The following is a 23,202-nucleotide window of genomic DNA, read 5'->3' on the forward strand; positions in this document are numbered from 1 at the left end:
ATTTGTCATTTCATTATGCTTGTAATAAAATTAATTATTTTTAACCAGATTCTCCAACAAAGTTTTCCTTTAATGATGAAGATAATAAAGATAGACTAGACCAGCAGAAATATTCTTTTCTCCATTTTTCTAGACATTTTCATAGCCATCTTTATGGTTTACTCCAGGACCATAACTTAAGAATATGTTGTTTACAATATGAATTTTGCATGTTTGGATTTTTAGTTTCTTCTTATGAGTCATTCTGAGAACAGTTCTTGGTTTTTTCCTATTTATTCATCCTCTCTCTTCCTCTCACACTCCCTTTCTCTCATCTCTCACTGGTCCTGTGAAATAACATGGTTGGATTTCTGCTTTGAGCTATCTTTAAATTTGATTTCACACTATAATAGAACATTGAGTCTTTTTATGATAACTGTTTCATAATCATGTGGTTGAAATCATGCGTCTTTATTTTCATCATGCTATCATGTTCAGAATCGAAAGCATTATTTGGCCCTTAGATTATATTGACACCCACTCTCTCCTTTATTATTTTGCTTTTATTTATATTAGATTTTGAGATGTAAAATATGTTTCTTTTAAGAAAAACATAAATATAAAGCTTATAAATTATACAGTGAGATATCTCCCACACTGTGATTCTTTATTTCCCAAGTACCACAACCCAGAACAACCAGTTTTGAATGTGGCTTTCCAGAAAATGTTATTATACATACATACATACACTTCACACACTTATATTCACATACTATTTTTTTACGGAAATGTTGTTATTTTATACGTTACAGGTACTTCAATATCTTGACTTCCATGCCCCCACCCCATCTAGAACTGACATTGAGGGGTGATATTACTAATTTTTACTTTGATGTTTGCTTTGGCAGCCAGGGTTATCTGGGCTCACAGTTGCCAGGAACCTTCCGTCCAATTACAATTGCCTATTAAAGGACCAATTTTCTGGTTTAATTTGTCTTCTGTCTTTAAAACATTTTTTTTTTGCTGAAAGGTGGGCCATTATACCTTTACATGAGCCATGTAAGCAGTTTTAGTAAATAGGAGAGTTATTATTAAAAAAAGAGGTCTGTTTGACCTTATGCACCAGTTATTGTTAGATGCTATTCTGTATAATTTATGACTTTGGAAGTTCTAAACATCAAGATAATATTTGGGAAATTACTTTTTCAATATTATAGTGGGTGCTGACGTACTCCAAATAAACTACTTTAATATAGTTCACAAACTCAGGAAAGTATTTTTTTTAATCTAATGAGAGTGTTATTAAAAAAATACACTAATGATATTCTATTTGAAACATTTTAAACCATTTTGAAATAGAGGGTCATTCTTTTTTTTTTTAAGGTAGTGACTGTTTCATCCTTAAGATAAACCCTTGTGCATCTGTTACCATCCTTGTTGATATGGTTACACTGTATTCTTTGGCAACATATTTAAATAGGAAATGTATTTCATGGATTTTTGTAGTTCTCTGAGTCTGCAGTATTATGGTTTGACTGTAGTAAACATTGATTTTATTACCCTTGAGGACCGCTTATCTCTGGACCCTAGGTGATTCCCTTGAACATGGATTCACAGGTGGTAAATTGCTAGAATTTTTGTTTCAGTGAAAGAAATCATTTCACATAGGTCTGTCCTCATTTGCCTTTATATATAAAATTCTTAGGAGCTCAGTATCATTTTCTTAGTAAGGAAATTAGGCCTAAAATATGTCTGTTTGGAAAATTAGATTAGAATTGATTTTCAGTTAGGGTTACTAATTAGTGCTCAGATTAATAGTAGTATTAAAAGTTATTTTTAGAAGTTATATGTGTGTGTGTGGTTTATTGTCTTTTTCTTATATGACTTAATGTCCATGTATTAAATTGTGGCTCTTGGTTTTGATCCTTTTCTAGAGGGCAGTGAGATGAGCTAGTCAATTACTGTCTGGAGACTTTATTGCTAGGACTCCAATTATTTAATTAAAAGAACAAGGACTAGAATTACTACTCTTTATATAGTCTTGCATCTGTTAGCGGTTAGCTTAGCCAAGATTGTTTTCCAGTGTTTCTATGAATCATCAGGATAAGCTGTTCTGTAACATTCATTCATTCATCATTTCTCTCAGTCAAACATCTTGAAACAGTTTCCACTCACAGTCTTGACATCGTCACTTCCCATTTGCTCTCAGTATAATGCATTCTAGCTTTTGCTTCAACCACATCAGTGCTGTGGTTGCCAGGATCATCAATGACTTTATTGCTTACATTTTCCCAAGTCTTACCTAATATTGTCTTTCTGTACCATTTTACATGGAAATACTCTCCAAGTGTTCTCATCTCTTGGCATATCACATAGTCTTTTATTGCTGTAGTTGGCTATCTCTTCCATTTATTCTTTGTTGGCTTTCTTTCCTTTGTTCAATACTTAGCTAATTTTCCAGAATTTTGTCCTCAAACATATTTTATTTTCACTTGGTGCACTCTTCTCTGGCCTCTGTCTCTATTTGCTGATGACTTTCAAATCTTTATCTCTAGACTTTGACTTTCTTGAGCTCTAAATTCTTCAAACTGCTTGCTAGATATTTCAGTTGGTGAATTCACAGATCTTTTAAAACCCAAACCCATGTCTCTCACTGTATTCCTTTTTTCTCCTTAATCTTGCTCAGTTGCCCAAGACAGAAATTTAGGCATCCTCCTTGAAGATTTTCTCTCCATCATTTGTCACATCCAGGCAATCTAATACCAAGTCCTATTGCTTCTTACTTTTTTTCTTGTCTTACTGCTTTTACTGCCATTATTTCTTGAATCAGAAAGCCATGTAAACAGAGAAGGTAAGGTAATAGGTTGTATTAGGACTGTCTGCAGGAAGCTGCTATGGGAGTTGCTAGGTAGAGGGAGGAGGCACTTAATCAAGCCTTGAGATGTCAAAGTCTAGAAGTTTCCATCTGCAGATAGAAGAATGTATTAGCATTATCCTGGCCAAAGGGACATGAGGCCTTATCAGGGGAATGAGAGAGAGGATATATTCCCAGGAAAGGCTCCAGCATGTGCTAGAAACTAGGCAGGTAACATTAAGACAAAACTTTAAAAATCTAACATTAAAAAGGAGTTTAGGAAGAATGGTTTGGCAAAGAAACTTCTAGGCTAAGGGAAAAAAAAAGGAGAGAAACTAAAAGAGTCATGATCATTACATGCGAGTTTGTTCTGTGATATCAGCAGGAGGGGAAGGTAGCACAAGGGTACCATGTCCCCCTGCTTTAATAGAAAGAAGAAAGTTTGGGATCTGCTGCCTTGAGAGGCAATCTTTACTGTTCCAGATGTTCATATAGAAACTGGAAAATACTTATCAAGTATATTGTAGGTAGACTCATCATACTGATTGTTACAATGTTCATACTGCTAATAATACAAATTATGGGAAATCATTATATTAACTGAATCATTATATAAATGTAGCTTAGAGGGCCCTCTAAAGTCCACTTCAAACATCCTTTGCTATGATACTAAAGAACTTCAGAGACTTAATGGTTTACTGTTAAGCTTGAAGGTGTTTGCAAGAATAAACTACTTAATAGACAAAGTCTGAACTTTCTATTTTCTGAGCAGGTATCATAAAATTTATATATTTATTCTCAACTAAGATTATTAGTTTATAATTTCCTGAGAAATTGCCAGAAAAGAAATGTTTTACTTTATTTCTGTGTTCTTTAAAGAGCATCTTGCAACATCCAGATTTGAGGTGGGGAGACATAGAATCATGAAACAGTTTATATTTATTTGTTCAAAGCTCTGGTCTCATGAAAATTGCTATATGTATAGTTGTTTCAACAACTGTTATTATTAGGGGCTTGTATGAAAGTCTGCCAACATGGTCTCAATATTTATATTATAGATCAAAATGTTTTGAAAAGAGCTGCTTCTCAACTGTGATCTTTGTTGTTTTTGAAATCCAAAATGTACTGGAGTTGTTTTCATTTCATACAGTTGAAATAGTTTGTATTGCCAGTCTTTTTTCCCCTCTTTTATTTAAAGACCAGAAGTTCTTGGACAAAGAATTTCTATCTCAGAGTGATAAGAAAAATGAGAGAATTTTTTCTGGAACAGAGGAGGGTGAGAATTAATAAAAATTACACTCTTAAATGTTAGTATCCTTGTGATCCTAACACATTCTCATCAATGATAATAACTCATTATTGAAATTATTCTTTGGTCCTAAGGTAGTCATGAGTTCTGGATATCATTAAGCAATGTATATTAAGCAATTTAACAAAATACTAATTTTAGAGTTTCAGCTTGCCTTGCCTTCAGTAAATTCAGGTGAGCAGGACTCAGTTCCTAAGGAAAAAATACTTGAGACCTGAATAATATTTCCATGAATAAGGTAATTAATTTGTGATTGGTTCATTTGATGCTTTTAGGTTCACAAAAATCTTATTGCTCAGAAGTCTTGACACAGGCAATGCAGGTGTTTACATGAATATAAAATTAGCAACTATATTTAGCTGTAATTAAAATCTAGTGTGGTAGGTAAAATCTGTTTGTCTTTGACTATAACTTATTCCAAGTTAATGAGATCTTAACAAGGCATAGAGTATATGTCCCTTTTTGCAAAGGTGATGATATTTTCTTAATGAGTGTCTGTGTATGGATTAGCTAATTTTGACTTAGCTACAAACCTGCAAAAACATGGTCTAAACTTTTTTTTTTCATTATGGCCAATTTTCCTTTAAATTTATACTACTTGTACAAATACCCTGTATTATGAGCCAGGAAATTTCACAGGTGTGGATTTAATTTGTATTGTGAGTCCACAGAGGTTGTACATATTGTATAAATGATCAGTTTTTTTTCCTTAGTTGGCAGAGTCAAATTAAGATTTTTCCAGTCATTGCTCTTTAACTTCCTGCTAATCCAGCGTCATTTATCCTATAATCAATTTCTTTATTTCATGTGATCTTTTGTTGTTTCTGGTCCTAATCCCAAGTGGAAAAATTAATATATTTTGAAGGATTCAGGAGGGGTACTTTTAAATTTTTTAATCCTGTGCTTGTTTTTCTCCCTCTCAAGCAAGTTGCAATGCTTAAAACTCAATTCCAGCTGCTTTATGAAGCAGTGACAGAAGGTCATTTTAGAGATAAAATGTCACAAATCTACCAACTTCCTCCACCATCTCAAGGAGCTCTATAACTTCCCATTTTCTTGGCTTTTTAAACTGGAAGTGCTTTATTTGGGGAAAGTTTTAAAGAGACTGACACAACATCACCAACCCATGAAGGAGGAGCTCTTGCTCTAATAGGGTAGCTGTTTTATTCTGAGTGTAAAGGGTGTTCACCTGAGAATTAGGGAAATAAGTCAGTATGATTTTATTATATTGACTTCCCTGCATAAATGATCTTTATTACTGTGCAGTATGTTATGGATGTGCTTCTTAGATATATGCATGTGTTCTTAGTTGCTTAGTTTTGCCTGACTCTGAATCCACATGGACTGTAGCCCTCCAGGCTCCTCTGTCTATGGGATTTCCCAGGGAAGAATACTGGAATGGGTTGCCATTTCCTCCTCCTCCATGGGATCTTCCCAACCCAGGGATCAAACCTACGTCTCCTGCATTGACAGTTGGATTCTTTACCATTGAGCCACCCAGGAATCCCATGTTTCTTAATTAGATGTCCTATAATCAAGAAGATTTTAACCCTGAGCCTAGTTTAATACTAAACTGTTGATTTTCCCGTGGAGTCTCTCAGAACCCAAAGCACTCTTTATCAGTTGCTCTTTCATCCAAAATAATCACACAACTTTAGTGAAAGTTGAAGTACATTGCCCTAGAAAATTTGTTGATGCATGGAGTAAAGTATAAGGCAAAAGTTAAAGGGACTGCCATCAAAGACTCTTGTCTCAGGACTTCCCTGGTGGTCTAATAGCTAAGATTCCATGCTTCCAATGCAGGTGGGCTTGCAAGGCAGGGGGCCTGGGTTGGATCCCTGGTCAGGGAACTTGATCCCACATGCCGTGATTAAAGATCCTGTGTTCTGCAACTAAGACCTGGCACAGCCAAATAAATGTATTAAGGAAAAAAAAAAAATTCTTGTCTCTCTCAGAAAGTGATAAAGTCTAGAAAATGATGAAGTCTAATGAGGTGGATGAACCTAGAGTCTATTATATAGAGTGAGGTGAGTCAGAAAGAGAAAGGTAAGTATTGTATATATATGATGCATATATATGGAATCTAGAAAGATGGCACTGATGAATTTATTTGCAGGGCAGCAGTGAAGAAACAGACACAGAGACCAAACTTATGGACATGGAGGTAGGCGAGGAGGGAGAGGGTGAGAAGTATGGACAGAGTATCATGGAAACTTATATTACCATATGGAAGGTATATAGCCAGTGGGAATTTGCTGTATGAACTAGGGAACTCAAACAGGGGCTCTGTGACAATCTAGAGGGTTGGGATGGGAGGGAGCTGGTAGGGATGTTCAAAAGGGAGGGGACATATGTATACCTATGGTTGATGATTGTTGATGTTTGACGGAAAACAACAAAATTCTGTAAAGCAATTATCCTTCAATTTAAAACATTTTAAAAAATGAGTGGTCATCATTTTAGAATTAGAGTTTCATGGAAGAAGTGGGGAAGGGACTTTAAAGGTGGAAGTTTAACTTTGGATTTATCAGAAAGAACTAGAAAATAATATATTTTAAGGAAACTAAAAATATACTCAAGGTTTAGCTTCAGGTGCAAGTATTGCATGCAGGAAAAACAAGAAAATGAGTTTAGCTTTGTCCATTGAAGAGCAGGTTGGATTGGATAGTTTCAACGGAAATATGCAAATTCCTGTTTATTTTTATAAATAATTGGGCTTTATTAAAGATTTATGTCAATTATGCTGAAGCAACACTGAGACTGGGTCAGAAATGGTATTGCTGTATACTTCTACATCAGTTCAGTTCAGTTCAGTCGCTCAGTCATGTCCGACTCTTTGAGACCCCATGAATTGCAGCACGCCAGGCCTCCCTGTTCATCACCATCTCCCGGAGTTCACTCAGACTCACGTCCATCGAGTCCGTGATGCCATCCAGCCATCTCATCCTCGGTCGTCCCTTTCTCCTCCTGCCCCCAATGCCTCCCAGCTTCAGAGTCTTTTCCAATGAGTCAACTCTTCGCATGAGGTGGCCAAAGTACTGGAGTTTCAGCTTCAGCATCATTCCCTCCAAAGAAATCCCAGGGTTGATCTCCTTTAGAATGGACTGGTTGGATCTCCTTGCAGTCCAAGGGACTCTCAAGAGTCTTCTCCAACACCACAGTTCAAAAGCATCAATTCTTCGGCCCTCAGCCTTCTTCACAGTCTAACTCTCACATCCATACATGACCACAGGAAAAACCATAGCCTTGACTAGACAGACCTTAGTTGGCAAAGTAATGTCTCTGCTTTTGAATATACTATCTAGGTTGGTCATAACTTTTCTTCCAAGGAGTAAGCATCTTTTAATTTCATGGCTGCGGTCACCATCTGCGGTGATTTTGGAGCCCCCCAAAATAAAGTCTGACACTGTTTCCACTGTTTCCCCATCTATTTCCCATGGAGTGATGGGACCAGATGCCATGATCTTCGTTTTCTGAATGTTGAGCTTTAAGCCAACTTTTTCACTCTCCTCTTTCACTTTCATCAAGAGGCTTTTTAGCTCCTCTTCACTTTCTGCCATGGTTGGTGTCATCTGCATATCTGAGGTGATTGATATTTCTCCCAGCAATCTTGATTCCAGCTTGTGTTTCTTCCAGTCCAGCATTTCTCATGATGTACTCTGCATATAAGTTAAATAAGCAGGGTGACAATATACAGCCTTGACATACACCTTTCCCTATTTGGAACCAGTCTGTTGTTCCATGTCCAGTTCTAACTGTTGCTTCCTGACCTGCATACAGATTTCTCAAGAGGCAGGTTAGGTGGTCTGGTATTCCCATCTCTTTCAGAATTTTCCACAGTATACTTCTACATACATACACGTGTTCACTTTTCAAAATGATGTTTTGAATGTATAGTTGAGTTCCTAGTGTCTATGCCTTGCCATGGGACTTCCCTGGTGGCTCAGATGGTAAAGAATCCTCTTGCAAAGCAGGAGGCCCAGATTCAGAAGATCCCCTGGAGAAGGGAATGGCTACCCACTCCATTCTTGCCTGCAGAATTCCATAGACTGAGGAGCCTGGAGGGCTACAGTCCGTGGGATTGCAAAGAGTTGGACAGGACAGCACCATTAACACTTTTTACGTGGCTTGCCGTATTTGTGATTAGGTTATTATTTTCATCATCTTCCTAAAAAGAGAAAAACCAGTAGGATATTGTTCTCTTTAATATGTCACATACGATTATAAGGTTACTTTTACATTTGCAAAAGAGGGATATATATGTGAATAAAGGCATGGCTTCTTAATTGGGGAAGGGAATCAGTATCATGTAGGAAAAAACCTTATAGAAACATGTATGAAACTCAGTGTTTATTAAGGAAAAATCTTAATCATCATCTTTGTCAAAGGACAGAGATAATACCATTTGATGTTTAATGTCCTTTATTCAAGTCAAACAAAGTAGGTGCAGTGCCTCACAAGCAGTAGGGTACTCTTCCCAAGAGATCTGGGGCAAGAGTGAGGGTTTGTTTTTTTTTTTCAGTATAAATTTATTTGGCTGCATTGGGTCTTCATTGCAGTATGTGGTGTCTTTGCTGCATTATGCTGGATCTTTCGCTGAGGTGTTAGGATTCTCTAGTTGTAGTGCAGGGACTTATTTGCTCTTTTCCAGATCAGGAATGGCATCTGTATCACCTGCATTGCAAAGAGCCACTGGGCCACCAGGGAAATCCTCCAAGAGTGAGTTTTATTGTGTTTAGAAGAGGCAGTGTGGAAACAAGGACATGGCTGGCTAAGAAGTTGGAGTTTCTTATAAGGCTGAGAGGTCCTGCTTTCTAGGGTAAGATAAGCCAGCTGTGGTTGATTATGACTGGTGGATGATGCTGTTTCCTGGACAAGAGGTGTTTCCCAGAAGTGCAGGCTGACTTAGATTCTGATTTGTGACCTGAGCTGGGCTACTGGGATGGCCTTTATGTGGGTCCATACAACTTTCATTATCCTCTTATGCTGTTTTAAATGAACTTGAAAATTAGTATTGGAAAAGTCTCTCTGGCTAGTTCAAATGGCTGATATTTATGTCATTTTTGATCCAGATATCCAAAATACACAGTTTCATACAGAGGTACAATCATTTGCTAAACTGAATTAAGCTTCTGGTATAAAGTACCAGAGTATTTGGGGTGTAATGACCTCTCATCCTAGTGATTAAGAATTAAAAGAATAAAATTCATAACACATTTGCTATTATTTAGTTTTATAAACTGTTACTAACCTAATAATAAGTCTAAGCTTTATAATTAAGAGGAAATTATGATAGCTAGGTACATGTTTAGTTATATATTTGATCATATATTTATTTTTAGAGGCCTAATGTATATTTTTCCCCCCAGCAGTTTTTTAGTTATATTTTTCCATAGTGTTTTTTTTTTTTAAATAGCTATCATTTCATAATTCTTAGTTTATCAGATAAACCAGCTTTATCTCATTTTTAATAAATACTGCTAATGAATTCAAGTCTAGTTGGCATAGATTCTCTGAAGTCTTGGAAGTATATCCATACCAGTTATGAAATTGAATTCTTATTCTCATAAATTTTTTTTCTTTCTTGTTCAGTCTTGCAACCCCATGGACTGCAGCACTCCAGGCTTCCTTGTCCTTCACTACCTCCCTGAGTTTGCTCAAATTCATGTCCATTGAGTCGGTGATGCCATCCAACCATCTCATCCTCTGTCACCCCTTTTTCCTTCTGCCTTCAATCTTTCACAGCATCAGGGTCTTTTCCAGTGAGTTGGCTCTTCTCATCAAGTGGCCAAAGTATTGGAGCTTCAGCTTCAGCACAGTCCTTCCAGTGAATATTCAGGGTTGATTTCTTTTGAATTGACTGGTTTGACCTCCCTACCATCCAAGGGACTCTCAAGAGTCTTCTTCAACACGACAGTTCAAAAACATTGATTTTTCAGCACTCAACCTTCTCTGTGGTCCAGCTCTCACATCCGTACATGACTACTGGAAAAACCATAGCTTTGACTATATGAACCTTTGTCGGCAAAGTGATGTCTCTGCTTTTTAATACATTGTCTAGGTTTGTCATAGTTTTTCTTCCAAGGAGTAAGCATCTTTCAGTTTCATGGCTGCAGTCACCATCCACAGTAATTTTGGAGCCCAAGAAAATAGTCTGTCACTGTTTGCATTGTTTCCCCATCCATTCGCCATGAAGTGATGAGACCAGATGCCATGATCTTAGTTTTTTGGATGTTGAGTTTTAAGTTTAATTCTTCTTTGCTTTCTGCCATGAGGGTGGTATCATCTGCATAACTGAGGTTGTTGATATTTCTCCTGGCAATCTTGATTCCAGCTTGTGTTTCATCCAGCAAGCATTTTACATGATGTACTCTGCATATAAGTTAAATAAGTTAAAAAAAAATCATTTTGTCTGTCCTATTATTCTGTATAATTTTATCTAATGCAATAGAATTATAGTTTAACTTTAAAAAGTTACAGAACTTATTAGATACTGTTTAATTATAAAGTACTTTGTTTTGAAGATGTGTTTAAAGTTATTGGCTCTAAAGACAATTTTTGTATTCCAGCTTGGACCTTGCACCTAGTTCAATTTGAAAATAGAGAAAACACAAGAATTTAGGTAAATGACACAAATATGATCCACATGATAGAGTGGTGCTTTGCAACACTAATAAGATAGTTAATACAAGTCAGTAAGGTAGGTTGATAACAGGAGACAAAATATCAAGGGTTAGAGGAAATATGTAAAAATCTGAAGAGAGTAAAATGAACCAGAGAAAGCAGCCTTAAAGGTGGTGATTAAGAAATTTGTGCTGAATAGAGGAGTTTTGGGGGCTTAAGGAAACAAAAAAAGAAGTCAGGGGAGGGAAAGAGGTAGAAAGCCTTGTTGGTGAGTGTTCTGAGCTGCAGGGAGCAAGGTTCTGACTGGCAGCAAGTGGGAGATGCCCATAGTTTGACTGCTAGGGAGCGGAGGAGGGAGAAAGCAAGCACCTCTTTAAAAAAATTTATGTCAAAATGGTGTTCAGTGATCCATCACATTGAATCAACACACCTTTATGGAGAACATTATTTAGCACACCCTAGGGGGCCACATTTCTCTTGGTCTTTGAACTTGAAAACCTTTTCTTGTTGATCTTTAATATGGGTCATTGAACAGATTCTGTTTTACCTGATTAGATAAATGGTAACAAGACTTAGGTCGACTTCTATTTTACTGTACTTACTTAACAGTTCACTTTGTCAAATTTCTACCCCCTCTACAAGATTAAGGAAATTAGTGGTTACAAGGTAATGTAATTTATTCAGCTTGAAAAGTTACTGAGGCATATATTTTCCCACCTTCTTAACCATCATTTATTTGTTAGAAGCATTCCCTGAAGTGTATGATGAGTCAACATTTCTTTTGCCTAAGTCCAATAAAATCAAAGCATTATTTAATTTAAAATGTTATAAATTATGTACATGTTAATGTTCTTTTCTTAACATTTAATTGGAGACTTTTTCTCAGTTCAGTTCAGTTCAGTCGCTCAGTTGTGTCCGACTCTTTGCGACCCCATGAATCGCAGCACGCCAGGCCTCCCTGTCCATCACCATCTCCCGGAGTTCACTCAGACTCACGTCCTCACCAAAATGTTCCTAGGTTCCTCTGTGTCCGTCTGGTATTTGAACAGAGAGGCAACTAATTAGAATAACAGAACAGCATGATTGTCATTCCTACATTTTTATAGTTTTTTTTTTTTAAGGGGATTTTTTTTAAAGGAAGCTGTGCCAAAAAATGTATTATATTACTAAATATAAAATCCACACTCTTTCATAAGGCACTTTTTCACCTCATTATCTAGACCCTCCTTTATTTTCTATCATAATACAAACCAAAAAAATGGAATGTTTTCCCAAGTTTTTTTTTTTTTAAAAAAAACCTTTCATGCATAAAAACTCAAACTGCTAAAACAAATATATCAGGAGGTGGTTTTTGACAGATCTTCTCCATTACAAAAGAATTTCCTGAAGATTACTTTAAATAGACAAGTCCCTTAGTGTGCTGAGAATCCAATCAAAGAATGTTCCAAGTTTTAAACACTTTCTTTTATGGGCACACCTGTTCCTAATATTCATATGTAAATGCATGCTATTTACATGTGTGTCCCAGCGTGGGGGGATAAGTGAAAAATGGTTTGTGAATTGCCAGTGTTGAAAAAACAGCCAAGATGACTTGATCTACTTTTGCCATATACTATTTTGTCCTGCTAACCTCTCATCCTTTCATCCCACTCCCAGAGGAGAGGGTTGGAGACAAAGTGAAATTTCACTCAAGGAAGCATCCTCTGTGTTATACTACAATAAAATGTTTTTTTTTGTTTTTTTTTTAAAAAAAACAAACTTAGAATCTTGAAATATTAAAAAGGAACACACTCTGTGGAAACAGAGGAAACTATTAGATCATACTAAATTAGGTAATGCTAAATAAGTTTTACCCTCCTATTCTAGTTCTTAGTACCCTTAGATCAAAATACTCCAAATTTGTCTCTCTGCTGTACTTTTAGTATATTGATCTATTTGATCGAATCCTTAAAGCCCATAGTATTTATAGTGGTCATTTCTGTGAATTGTGAATCTGCTCACATTTGTCGTTCATGAGATTGTGGAACGATTTTTCATGTATTTTCATGAATAGCTTCAAGTGTGAGCTCCTTCAAAATAATACTTTCATGGCTTTTTAAAATCGTCCCTAGTAACTGTACCTGGTACCTTGTACCTAGGACTACATATGGATGCATAAATAAAGGACAGCATATATTGGACAAGTGTTAGACATTATTTTACCTCTGCTATTTCACTTAATCTCAACACAAATCTGTGCAATTGGGGCATTATTAGAGTACTGCTCACCTTATAGGTAAGACTAAGTGGATTTGCTATAGCCGTGCGTTCCGGGATGCAAATCACTCAGAAGGACAATGCAGATAGTGGAGTGCAGTTGATTACACCGGCGGGCCCACGGCAGAGTCTCCTTAGCCAAGGACCCTGACCAACTTTTGTGAAAACCTTATATACCCGTGTACTGCTCAAGCCCACATCCCCAGATTCCTTAAACCTAGCCTGGAAAGTGTTAAAGGGAGATACAATCAGGTTACAGCCATGATTCATAATCAGAAGGGTCAGCTGGCTATACGTTGTAGCCTACACCAATGGGTGCCATAAAGATTACAAGGGTGATTGACTACAGAGGGGATTATTACATTCTTTTTGGCGATGGGAAACCTTGGTGTGGAATCCAGTGTTTATCAATCTGGGAAGCCAGTTCGGCTATAGATATGTTATCCCCCTGGCTACCAGGCACATAGTCCAAAGCTCACTGAATGTGCAAGATGGAGTTTCCTTCTTTTTTCAAGATGGAGTCAGCTCAGCCTGTTCCTTTCCTCCCTCAGACTCAAAGACAGCTGTTGCCCAGGGTCAGACAGTGAGTTGACTTCAGACTTGCCATGTTGTCAGGGACTCATCTATTCCTTCCTGGCTGTTGCTCCCTTTCTCCCCTCAGTAACATAAATTAAAAGTTACAGTCTTTTATCCTTATTATTGTGCAACTATACCCGTCACTCCTTCATTGTTTTTCAGTTTATAGTATAAGTGCAAGTTTACCATGATGATCCATTCTTCCTTTATTTGGAAAATTCACCAAGAGCAGGAGGAAGAGACCTCAGGGGAAGCACAATTTGAAAAGAAACTCCATTTTGTTTCAATGTTAAATTTTAACTTTCAGTCCTGCTGAAGTATTTACTCAACTGTCAGTAAAATGACAAATCTTCTACCTCATTTCACAAGAGGGCAGCACTTTCTTTTAAAATTTAAAGTATGACTCTTAAAAATATAGTCAAATTAACTTTTTCTGTCTTGAAGTTAAGCTTCAGTGATTTACAGAAGGACTAGCACCTTTCTTTCTTTGGGGAAATTTAAGAGTAAGATAAATGCAAAATTTTAGAGTAACTTGGGATCCTTTCAGGAAATGAAAAGATGAGTTATAATAACCCCTAGAATTTTTTGCTTTAAAGTTGTGAGATGAACTACTTCAGTAACTTTTTAATTATGTAAGAGTCTAATAAGATCATGGCTTTCTTTTCAATTTTAAAATCACATTAAGGGTGTATCATTGTAGTAAATTCTGGTTGTTTTACTCTTGTCAATTAAAAACTATTTATTGGATAGTGGCTGTATGTTAAGCAGTCTACAGGGCATTTGAGGCACATATTAACTTTTTCTCCCTCTTTTCTCTTCAAAGAGCCTAATCTCTAATGAGGTCAGGAAAGTTAAAACAAATTCACAAAACAACCTCTAAACAAAACATGTTATTAATACCTGTAGGTAAAGTACAGGGTGATAGCGCAGCATACTGGAGATAGCCAATGAGGAAAGAAAATTGTTGAGTTAAAGCTGTGTAATACAGGGCTTTGAGTAGAGGGTGGAAACTGAAATGGAACTTAATGGCTGGGTAAAACTTGAACAGATAGAAAAAAGGGAGGCTATTATTTGAGAGGAAAAGATCCTATCACTAGAGAAAAAGTGGAGTATGTATTGCAGAAAGTTAGAGAAACGTCCTTGAAAATATTGTGTGGAGATCACACCTGGAATTGTATGGCAAGGTCACCAGTCACATGTGAGTATTACCTTTAAATTAAAATTAACTAAAATTAAACAAAATCAAAATGTAGTTCCTCAGTCACATTAGCCACGTAAGAGCCGTTCTGCTCTTAGGTACATCAAAAATAGAGAATATTTTCACCATTGCAGAAAGTTCTACTGGACAATGCTGTATTACAGTTTAGATATTTTGGGGTTGGGATGTGAAGAATCATTAAATAAACATAGAAGGGCTGATATGATAGTATCAAAAACTGGTAAAAGTGGCAATATGTTTAAAAAACTGAGATAAGTTTTATTATTTGGCTCTCTGGTTAATTATAAAAGGGTCTCTGAAACAATATTTCAAAAAGGTTTTGTGCAGTAGCAACATTGCTTGGGTACTTGGTTAGCCTCCCAAAGTTAGAATTTTAATGCCAGTATTCCTTTTATAAGCCTAAATACTAGATTTGGTGTTGTGCTCTCAAAGGCTCTATTACTTCAATCATCTCATAATTTTATTTTAAAGTTAAAACACCTGCCAGATCAAATTTTGCATTTAAATAGTGCTCTGAAGCCTTGGCTTGACAATATTTATTGTAGAGCTAGTGGTTCAGTGGTAAAAAAATCCTCCTGCCAATGCAGGAGACATGGGTTCAATCGCTGTGTTGAGAAGATAACGAGAGAATGAAATGGCAGCCCACTCCAGTATTCTTGCCTGGAAAATCCTGCCGACAGAGGAGCTTGGTGGGCTACAGTCCATGGGGGTCGCAAAAGAGTTGAATACAAGTCAGCGACCAAGCAACAACATAGACATTATAGACCTCCTTCTACTATTTGATATAGCCTTAAACAAGAAATTGCCAGATCACAGTGTCCCATGGTTGCTTAAGCTGCAGTTGTATATTTCCTGCAGTATTTTGTTAAAGACAGCCACTCCAGATATGGCAAACAAAGCAGAGTCCATGGTTTTTTCTCTCACACTACTGTACCTTAGATCCATGAAAGAAATCACTGTTTGTATTTGCAGCATCTCTTAAGCCATTAGTGGACTCTGGTCCTCAACTCTCTCTGCCAACCCACCAGGTCAGATCTTGTGGCCCAGTTTGAGAGGTGAAGCCATACTTCAATGGCCTTGAGCAACTCAGGCTAGATATTCTTTTTGGGGGTGTATATCAATGGGTTTTATAAGCATTCCTCATTTTTTTATAGGGTAGAATATCACAGTATTAGATGACAATAGGAGTACTGGTTTCCTTAGAAAAAGAATAGCTTGAATTGTACAATGCCTATTTAGACACCAAGTTATTACTTAAAGAAGCTGGAGTTACTAGTTATAGAGTAACTTATGAGAACAAAAAGGCTTTGTCTCCATCTCTTTTAGAAAAGTTTACCATTGACCAACCCACTGCTGTGGAAGCCTTGTTTCTATTGAGGTTTGATTTGCTAGAATGTCAGACCATCTGGCACCTCAAAGTTTCTGAAACTTGCAGAGACACAAATGATCGTCTGCAGCGGCGTTTACTTTCACGTCTAATGAGGCTACCATTTTTAAATAGGTATCTACCTTGAAAGATAATTTTTTTTTTACTTGGGAATTTTCCATCTATTTCTTGAATTAATTTTGTGTAGAAAAAGTAACATGGCTCTGTAGTAAAATTTTCACACAGAATAAAAGACAAGATAAAGTGTCTCATTGTAGGCACTCACATCTCCAGCCCCCTCTTAGAGGTATCTGTCTTATCTCTTTCCAGAAATATTGTCTGTATTTCATATATTGTTCCTTTATGTAACTGTATCAATTATCTCTGCTTTTTTAGTGTATACATATATATCCCATATACATGTATGTAATTAGAGATTACTTCTTATCTGCACATAGCAATCATCTCCATCATTTCCAAAACTGTACAGCATTCCATTATAGGAGCCCACCATAATTTATTTACATAGTTATCTACTGACAGACATTTAGATTGTTTTCAGCTTTTTGCTCTGTCACATATGACTTACTGTGCATCCTTGTACATACGTCTGTTTGCATGTTTGAAAATTAAATTCCTAGGGATAGAATTTCTGACTCAAAGTTTATATGCATTCTAATGTTTGATGAATTTTGCTAAATGATCCCCAGCCCCAAGTTAGGCAGATTTTTAAAAGTCAACTCTGCTGCTTTTAATAATCTTCAGGAAATGTAATGGCTTAACTTAATGCTATCAAACATAGGAATTCCTCATTCCATAATCAAGTTTTATTATGAGCTGGATAATGCATTGTCTGGGTTCACTGTCTATAGAGTACTTTATTGAAACTTTTTGGAGAGGAAATAAAGATATAATGTAGAACTTGTTGCTTAGTGTAAACAGATTAGGGAATGGAGATAAAGATACAGATAGTAAATTAATTAAATATCCTCAAGGAGAAAAAAGGATGACTATACTCTTTGTAGGAAGCCATATTTGTAAGTATAAGAGGTTTGTGTGGTACGTGTATTGATTAGTTATTGTTGAGACTAGTGAGGGTGAATTATGCTTAGGGGGTCAAAGTAGGCTTGGGGCATGATTTTGCAGAGAATTGCAGGTGAGATGCTAAGCAGGAAGATGGCAGGAGGATGGATCAGAGCTGAAGCAGTAACTCAGCTTTGAATGGATTGGCCTACAAGCCTCACAAAAGCCCCACCTCTTTTATTGTACAAAGAAGCCTCTCTGATCTCACTAGGTTAGTCCGAACTTCTTCATGGTTCACTGAGTGTCTAGTTCCTTAAATCCATACTGAGATTGTAGGAACACTGCCCTCCTGGGAAGAGTACCAGTGTTTTACTCGGGAGTGAAAACAGCACCTTCGATTTTGATTTATCTTGACACATTCATCCTTATTATTAAAATTTGTGTTTTAATTTTGGCTTTAAATGTCTCAATCTGAAGAGCTGCGGAAAGTTGGAAAAACCCTTTAAAAATCTTTAAGGACCTTCTTCAAAGCCCTTGCAATTTCGTTGCTTATTCCGCTATCAGAACACATCTGGAATTGTGAGGTTCAGCCATCTGGGATGGTTTCACTCTTGTCTGATGCTGCATAGTTTTAGGAAGGATATGGTTTTGAAGCATTAACTTATCTTGGCATTATTTTAGTCACCTAATAAAGTCTCTGAATCATTAAATATTGAGAAGGTTGCTGAAGGCTGACCCCTGCACCTGGTTGACTAACTCAGAAGCAAATCAGCTGGCATTTTTCTTCCTCAGACTCCACCGCACCCATCTGCTTCCCACAAGAAGAAAAAGCTCTTTGTGCCTTTAAAAATGTCAGGAGAGTCTTCTGCCTGTAGGTTATGGAAATCTTATATTAAATCTTTTATTTTACAATTTATAATGTTTATTTCCCAATTGCTACCTGCATAATTATCAAAATAGATGACATTATTGAAGAGATGAATGTGCCAAATAACTCTTTGTGCACCAAGCATATTGCCTAAACTTCCTGGGATAAAAGGAGAGTTCCGCCTTTCATCAGGGGGCTCAGGCCTCCATTTTAGAGTGAACCTTCTGCCCTTTAGGGCTGTATATTATTTTAAATAGCTACCAGCTGACAGACTGGGTTGCTGGCTGCTGTTAACTCGAAGGCAGTAATGTATTGAGTAGTCTTCCCTTAAGAGAACTAGAGGCAGTAGACAATGAATGGGAATCTCAGATCATGATTAGAGTCTAGAAGCTATTTTATTTTTGACATAAACCCCAAGTTAGAAAGGTTATGAGAAAAGACAATTGTGTATAGTCCTTTCAAAGCGATTAGAATCGGGATCTTAAGTCTGAATGGCTTTGTAATAAGTAAAATTTTCTACCCACGCCTGAAGCTCTTCATTTTGAATAAAGCCATGATGTACCGATTTATTTGTAATCACCTATTGACCTCCATATGCTTTGCTTTAGAAACTCCCAAGAAGGCTTTCTTTTCTTTTTGTTATCTTGATCAATGTAAAGAGAAACCTGTTAGGTTTTGCATAGGAAACATACTTTTGTCTTTACAGTGTTTATAAATGTGAAGTTTATGTTTAGTGGGAAGGGTACTTTAAGATCCATTATTTGGGTATGGCATAAATTGTTTTTCAGCAAAGCATTTAGACTTCTCTTTTTGCTTATATTTGACTGAACCCTAAAGAGTGTTTTCTTGCCTTGATGAAATTGCTAAAAAGTAAGTCATCTTTTAACAAACTAAATAGAATACTGTTTTGAAGTGTAAAAAGTGTTTAAATTAGTTTATCCTTTGAACATTTTTGCCAAAGCCATATATACATGTAGCTCTCTTCATTTTGGAATGTCATTTTTATTAAGTAATGTAGGTTTAGATTATATTGATTCCATTATTGACTTTTCCTGTTCTTCTCTCTGGTTCTGTAACCTTCACTTTCTCATGGGACTATGTTGTCTACATTTGAGACATGATTTATTTAACTGGAGAATCTTAGAATAGACAAACAGATTGGTAGAATTATGTTTATTCTACTTGAAGATTTAGTGCACAATTTCTTGGCACATTAGTTTAGCAAAATGTCAGTTGCTTCAGATTTCACCATCCAGTTTACTAAGTTTCTGTGGTGATGTATTGCTTTCACTGGGGGCCTGTTTTTTTTGTTTGTTTTAATAATTACAGGATTCCAGAAGATAATTTATCAAATACGTGCTTGGTTAAAAACAGAAAGGACTATGGAGATGTAAGGAATATTACCAAGAGGTTATTTTGTATACAGAGTTTAAACTGAGAAAATATTCTTATTTATAGACGCCAAACACAAACACATAGTAAAACATGCTCACAGTTATAAAAACAATTCACATTCACATTTTACAGGTTTTACTTCTAATGTGTCACTCAGTTACATAGGGCACAGTCCTTTTGAATAGTATACTAAATATTTAGCTATTTGAAATTTATGGAGTATCTTTGGACTTTACATAAAATAATTTGTCTTTAACCCTTTAAAAATAAAATTGTTAATGTCACTTCTGCCTCAATTAAAAACTAACACTTTTAGTTACTTTACAGTGTTTTAGTGAAGATATAGTTACAGTCTTGTTAAAATTAGGTGAGAATAAAAAATTTTTTTCTTTTAAACGGTTCCATGTGGATCCATTTTTCTCTGAAAGAGGATGTCATCATAGCTAGGTTCATCACTATCTTAGTTTTTGGTGTTTTATAATTTTGAGTGCGTGCATGCATGCATATTAAGTCACTTCATCATGACGCACTCTTTGTGATCTTACGGACTGTAGCCTGTCAGGCTGCTCTGTCCTGTCACGTTTTTCTCCAGGCAAGAATTCTGAGTGGGTTGCTGTACCCTCCTCCTCCAGGGGATCTTCCAAACCCAGGGATGGAAACTAGGAGTAGGGAGCTTTGTTTAAGTATTCCCTTTTCTGCCCAAGCGGAGGATGTTAGTTCTGAGAATGAGTGTTAGACATTTGCAGGGAACATCAGGCGAGTGAGTGGTGGGTAGAGCCTCTGACTTCTGGACACCCCACTCTTGAATTCCATGTGGGAATTCTTCTTCTCTTCCCTTGTTGTTCGGTCACTAAGTGGTGTCTGACTCTTTGTGACCCCATGAACTGCAGTACACCAGGCTTCCCCATCCTTCACCATCTCCCAGAGTTTGGAGTTTGCTGAAATTCTTGTCCATCAAATCGGTGATGCTATCTAACCATCTCTTCCTCTACATCCCCCTTCTCCTTTGCCTTCAAATCTTTCCCAGCATCAGGGTTTTTTCCAGTGTGTCAGCTCTTCGCATCAGGTGGCCAAAGTATTAGAGCTTCGGCATCAGTCTTTCCAATGAATATTCAGGACTGATTTCCTTTAGGATTGACTGGTTTATTCTGTCTTTATCTCTTCTAGAACTAAAGTGCCAGCTTCAGTCATGCTGATAAAGTTCCCCCTGCTCTTTTCTTCAGGGAAGGTACCCTAACCCACAGGGTGCTCCTTCTTTTCCCTTGTAAAGATTAGCCTTGCCTAAGGATACCAGATATTCGGAGCTCTAATTGTATCATACCATTCTTGTCTTGGTATAAAACCCCTTTAAACATAAGGCTCTACTTTAGGGAAAGACTGTGTTCCTCCTCTCTCTTACAGAGAGTTTTTATTTAATTCACTCTTCTGATATATGCATGGAACGGAGTTGGGGGCGGGAGGTTCATGTTTGCACACGTCTCTGATCACAGTCACCCAGCACCCTGGGTGGTAGTTGGACGTTTGCCCAGCTGAGAAAGATTGTTCTTTTTTTTTTCTCTCTCTCTCTCTCTCCCCTTTACTTATTTGTTTTTTGTGGTGGTGGTGCTGGAGGTGGTGTCCATGCTGGTGGTTCCTTTTGTCTTGTATTTATGTAAAAAGTTTTATCTGTTGCTGCTGAGAGATCTCAGCGTGTGGCCCCGGAGCCCTCCCAGATCAGGGTTGCCCTGGTCAGTTTCTGTGTAAGTTTCTTCACTCCGTTTTTGATGAGTCTTCATGCTGATGTCAGTGCTTTTTTCTTCTGGATGTACACTGTACAGACTAATTTTATTTCTAAATTTCTGGATAATCAGTGTACTACGCTTGTGTTTGAAATTGTAGTGTCTGTGTATAAATCTGAAATGGGCAGTTTGAAAACACATTCCACTAGAGATCTCATAAAGCCAGCTTGCCTCTGGGGACATGTTGATTTTTATGAATAAATGATGAAAATATTTATTAAAGTCTGTTAAATTTTGTATAGATCTGCATATGTAAAACACATGCTACTTCAATACTGATATGAATAAGTTGAGAATGACTTGGAAAGAAAAATTGTTTGCAAATCCAAAAAATAGTAACTACATTGTATAGTGTTCCCCTGTAGCATTTGTTTTTTCCTTTTGTTTGGAATCTCTTTCTCCATAGGGTTAAATGAGTGCTAATAATTTTGATATTTAAGGAATTCAAATAGCTTAAGTAATTCAAATAGCTTTTTAGGAGATACATATTCTAATTTCAGGGTTATTTTTCCTTTGCTCTAAGTACTGATGCAAAAAAAAAAAAGCTTAGTTATATTAAAATTAAATTCATTCCATTTGTGATAGTGTCACTTTTAAGAGCATTACATCTTTATGATGAAATTCTGCACACAATTAAAGAAGTATGTTTCATATTTTTATTGGTATACTAAATAGCTATGTAATGCAAAAACAAAATCACATTTTTGCTTTGGAATGATGTCCCTAATAGCAGTGCAAAGAATATATCATTTGGATTCAACTTTTTCCTTGAAAGCATTTAAACTCTTAAAACTTTGTAGAAGATAGTGTTTCTCTCAGTGTCAGGAATAATTTAACATCAATATAGAGGGCACATTTAAAAATAACTAGTTATTGCTCACATTTTGAGTAATTTCACTTAAGTTTTCTTTCAGAAACAAGTAGATTCCCCCCATGAAAATAGTCAATGAGATTAAAAAAAAAACCACTTTTCTTTTAAAAAGACTTTCCCATCCATTTTGCTGGTAAAACCTTATTTAGAAATAATGCAGTTGATCACACTTATTTTGTTTGATGATTTTTATGGTGCTGTGCTCCCAGCCCCTCATGTTTTCATGGGTGGGCTCTGAACTGGAATATGGGTCCTGTGATTATTCAGGACTGAGACAGTTTGAGAGGTTCTGGTACTGCAGATCGGGGCGGGGAGACCTCCAGGAAGTGGGAGTAAGCTTCACTTCAAACTGTGTGTGAGGGGTGGTGGAAGGGAGGATGCTGATTAAAATAATAAACAACTGCTTGAAAGAGAAGTGGATTACCACACTCCTGTCAGATTGGCCCGGGGAGCTGCCAAAGCTGATGAGGCTGCCTGCCCTGTTGCACACTCTGCAAGGGGGACCATGAGACCTGCTGCTTAAACTTTTCTCTGGGTGCATAGAACCACTTTTTAAATAACTTATTTCTGTTGCACTAAAACAGCATCCCTTAGGCACAGCTTGACTTAGGGAAATGGATTGAAACTAGCTTGGTGGTTACCATAGCAACACAGGCTGCCGGTGTCTGTGAGAGTGCAAGCCGGTGGCCTCTTGTCCCGTGTTTGGGTGTTTCTTCAGACAGGAGTGCCCTCCTCGCTGTTCGAACTCCACATAAGTCATGGTTTTTTGAAAACTGGCTCCTTACCCAGGATTTTTTTTTTTTTTTCCTTTTTCTTCCTGAAACCAGTGTGAATGGAGGAAGTTGGTAATGCTTGGCTCTTTATTTTTATTCTTTTTTTTTTTCTTTCTTTCTTTTTTTGGCCTTCTCTCATGCAAGTTTCCAGGATATAACTTCTTTTTTTGCTGTGCGTAATTGAGACCAAACTCTAAGCTTGGGGCCCAGGAGAGAACAGTTGTGGGCTGCAGGTCATTAGTGAGGTGAACAGAAGGGACTCCTAAGCTTCCCAGAGAAAAAGGAGACCATGCCAGCCTCGTGGAATGCAG

General features: G+C 36.9%; 1 protein-coding gene and 1 long non-coding RNA gene across 13 annotated transcripts in view; both read left to right on the plus strand.

The window, feature by feature from the left end:
• UTRN (utrophin) overlaps positions 1–23,202 on the plus strand; it is a 547,129-nt gene that overhangs the window by 346,445 nt on the left and 177,482 nt on the right. The gene's annotated exons all lie outside the window — the stretch shown is intronic.
• On the plus strand, positions 809–17,378 carry LOC120862575. Its single transcript, XR_005720806.1, has 3 exons — positions 809–3,196; positions 10,821–10,823; positions 17,367–17,378. It is a non-coding gene; the product is annotated as an uncharacterized LOC120862575 (long non-coding RNA).

The sequence above is a fragment of the Oryx dammah genome, unplaced genomic scaffold, assembly GCF_014754425.2.
Source record: "Oryx dammah isolate SB20612 unplaced genomic scaffold, SCBI_Odam_1.1 HiC_scaffold_4, whole genome shotgun sequence".
Lineage (NCBI taxonomy): Eukaryota > Metazoa > Chordata > Mammalia > Artiodactyla > Bovidae > Oryx > Oryx dammah.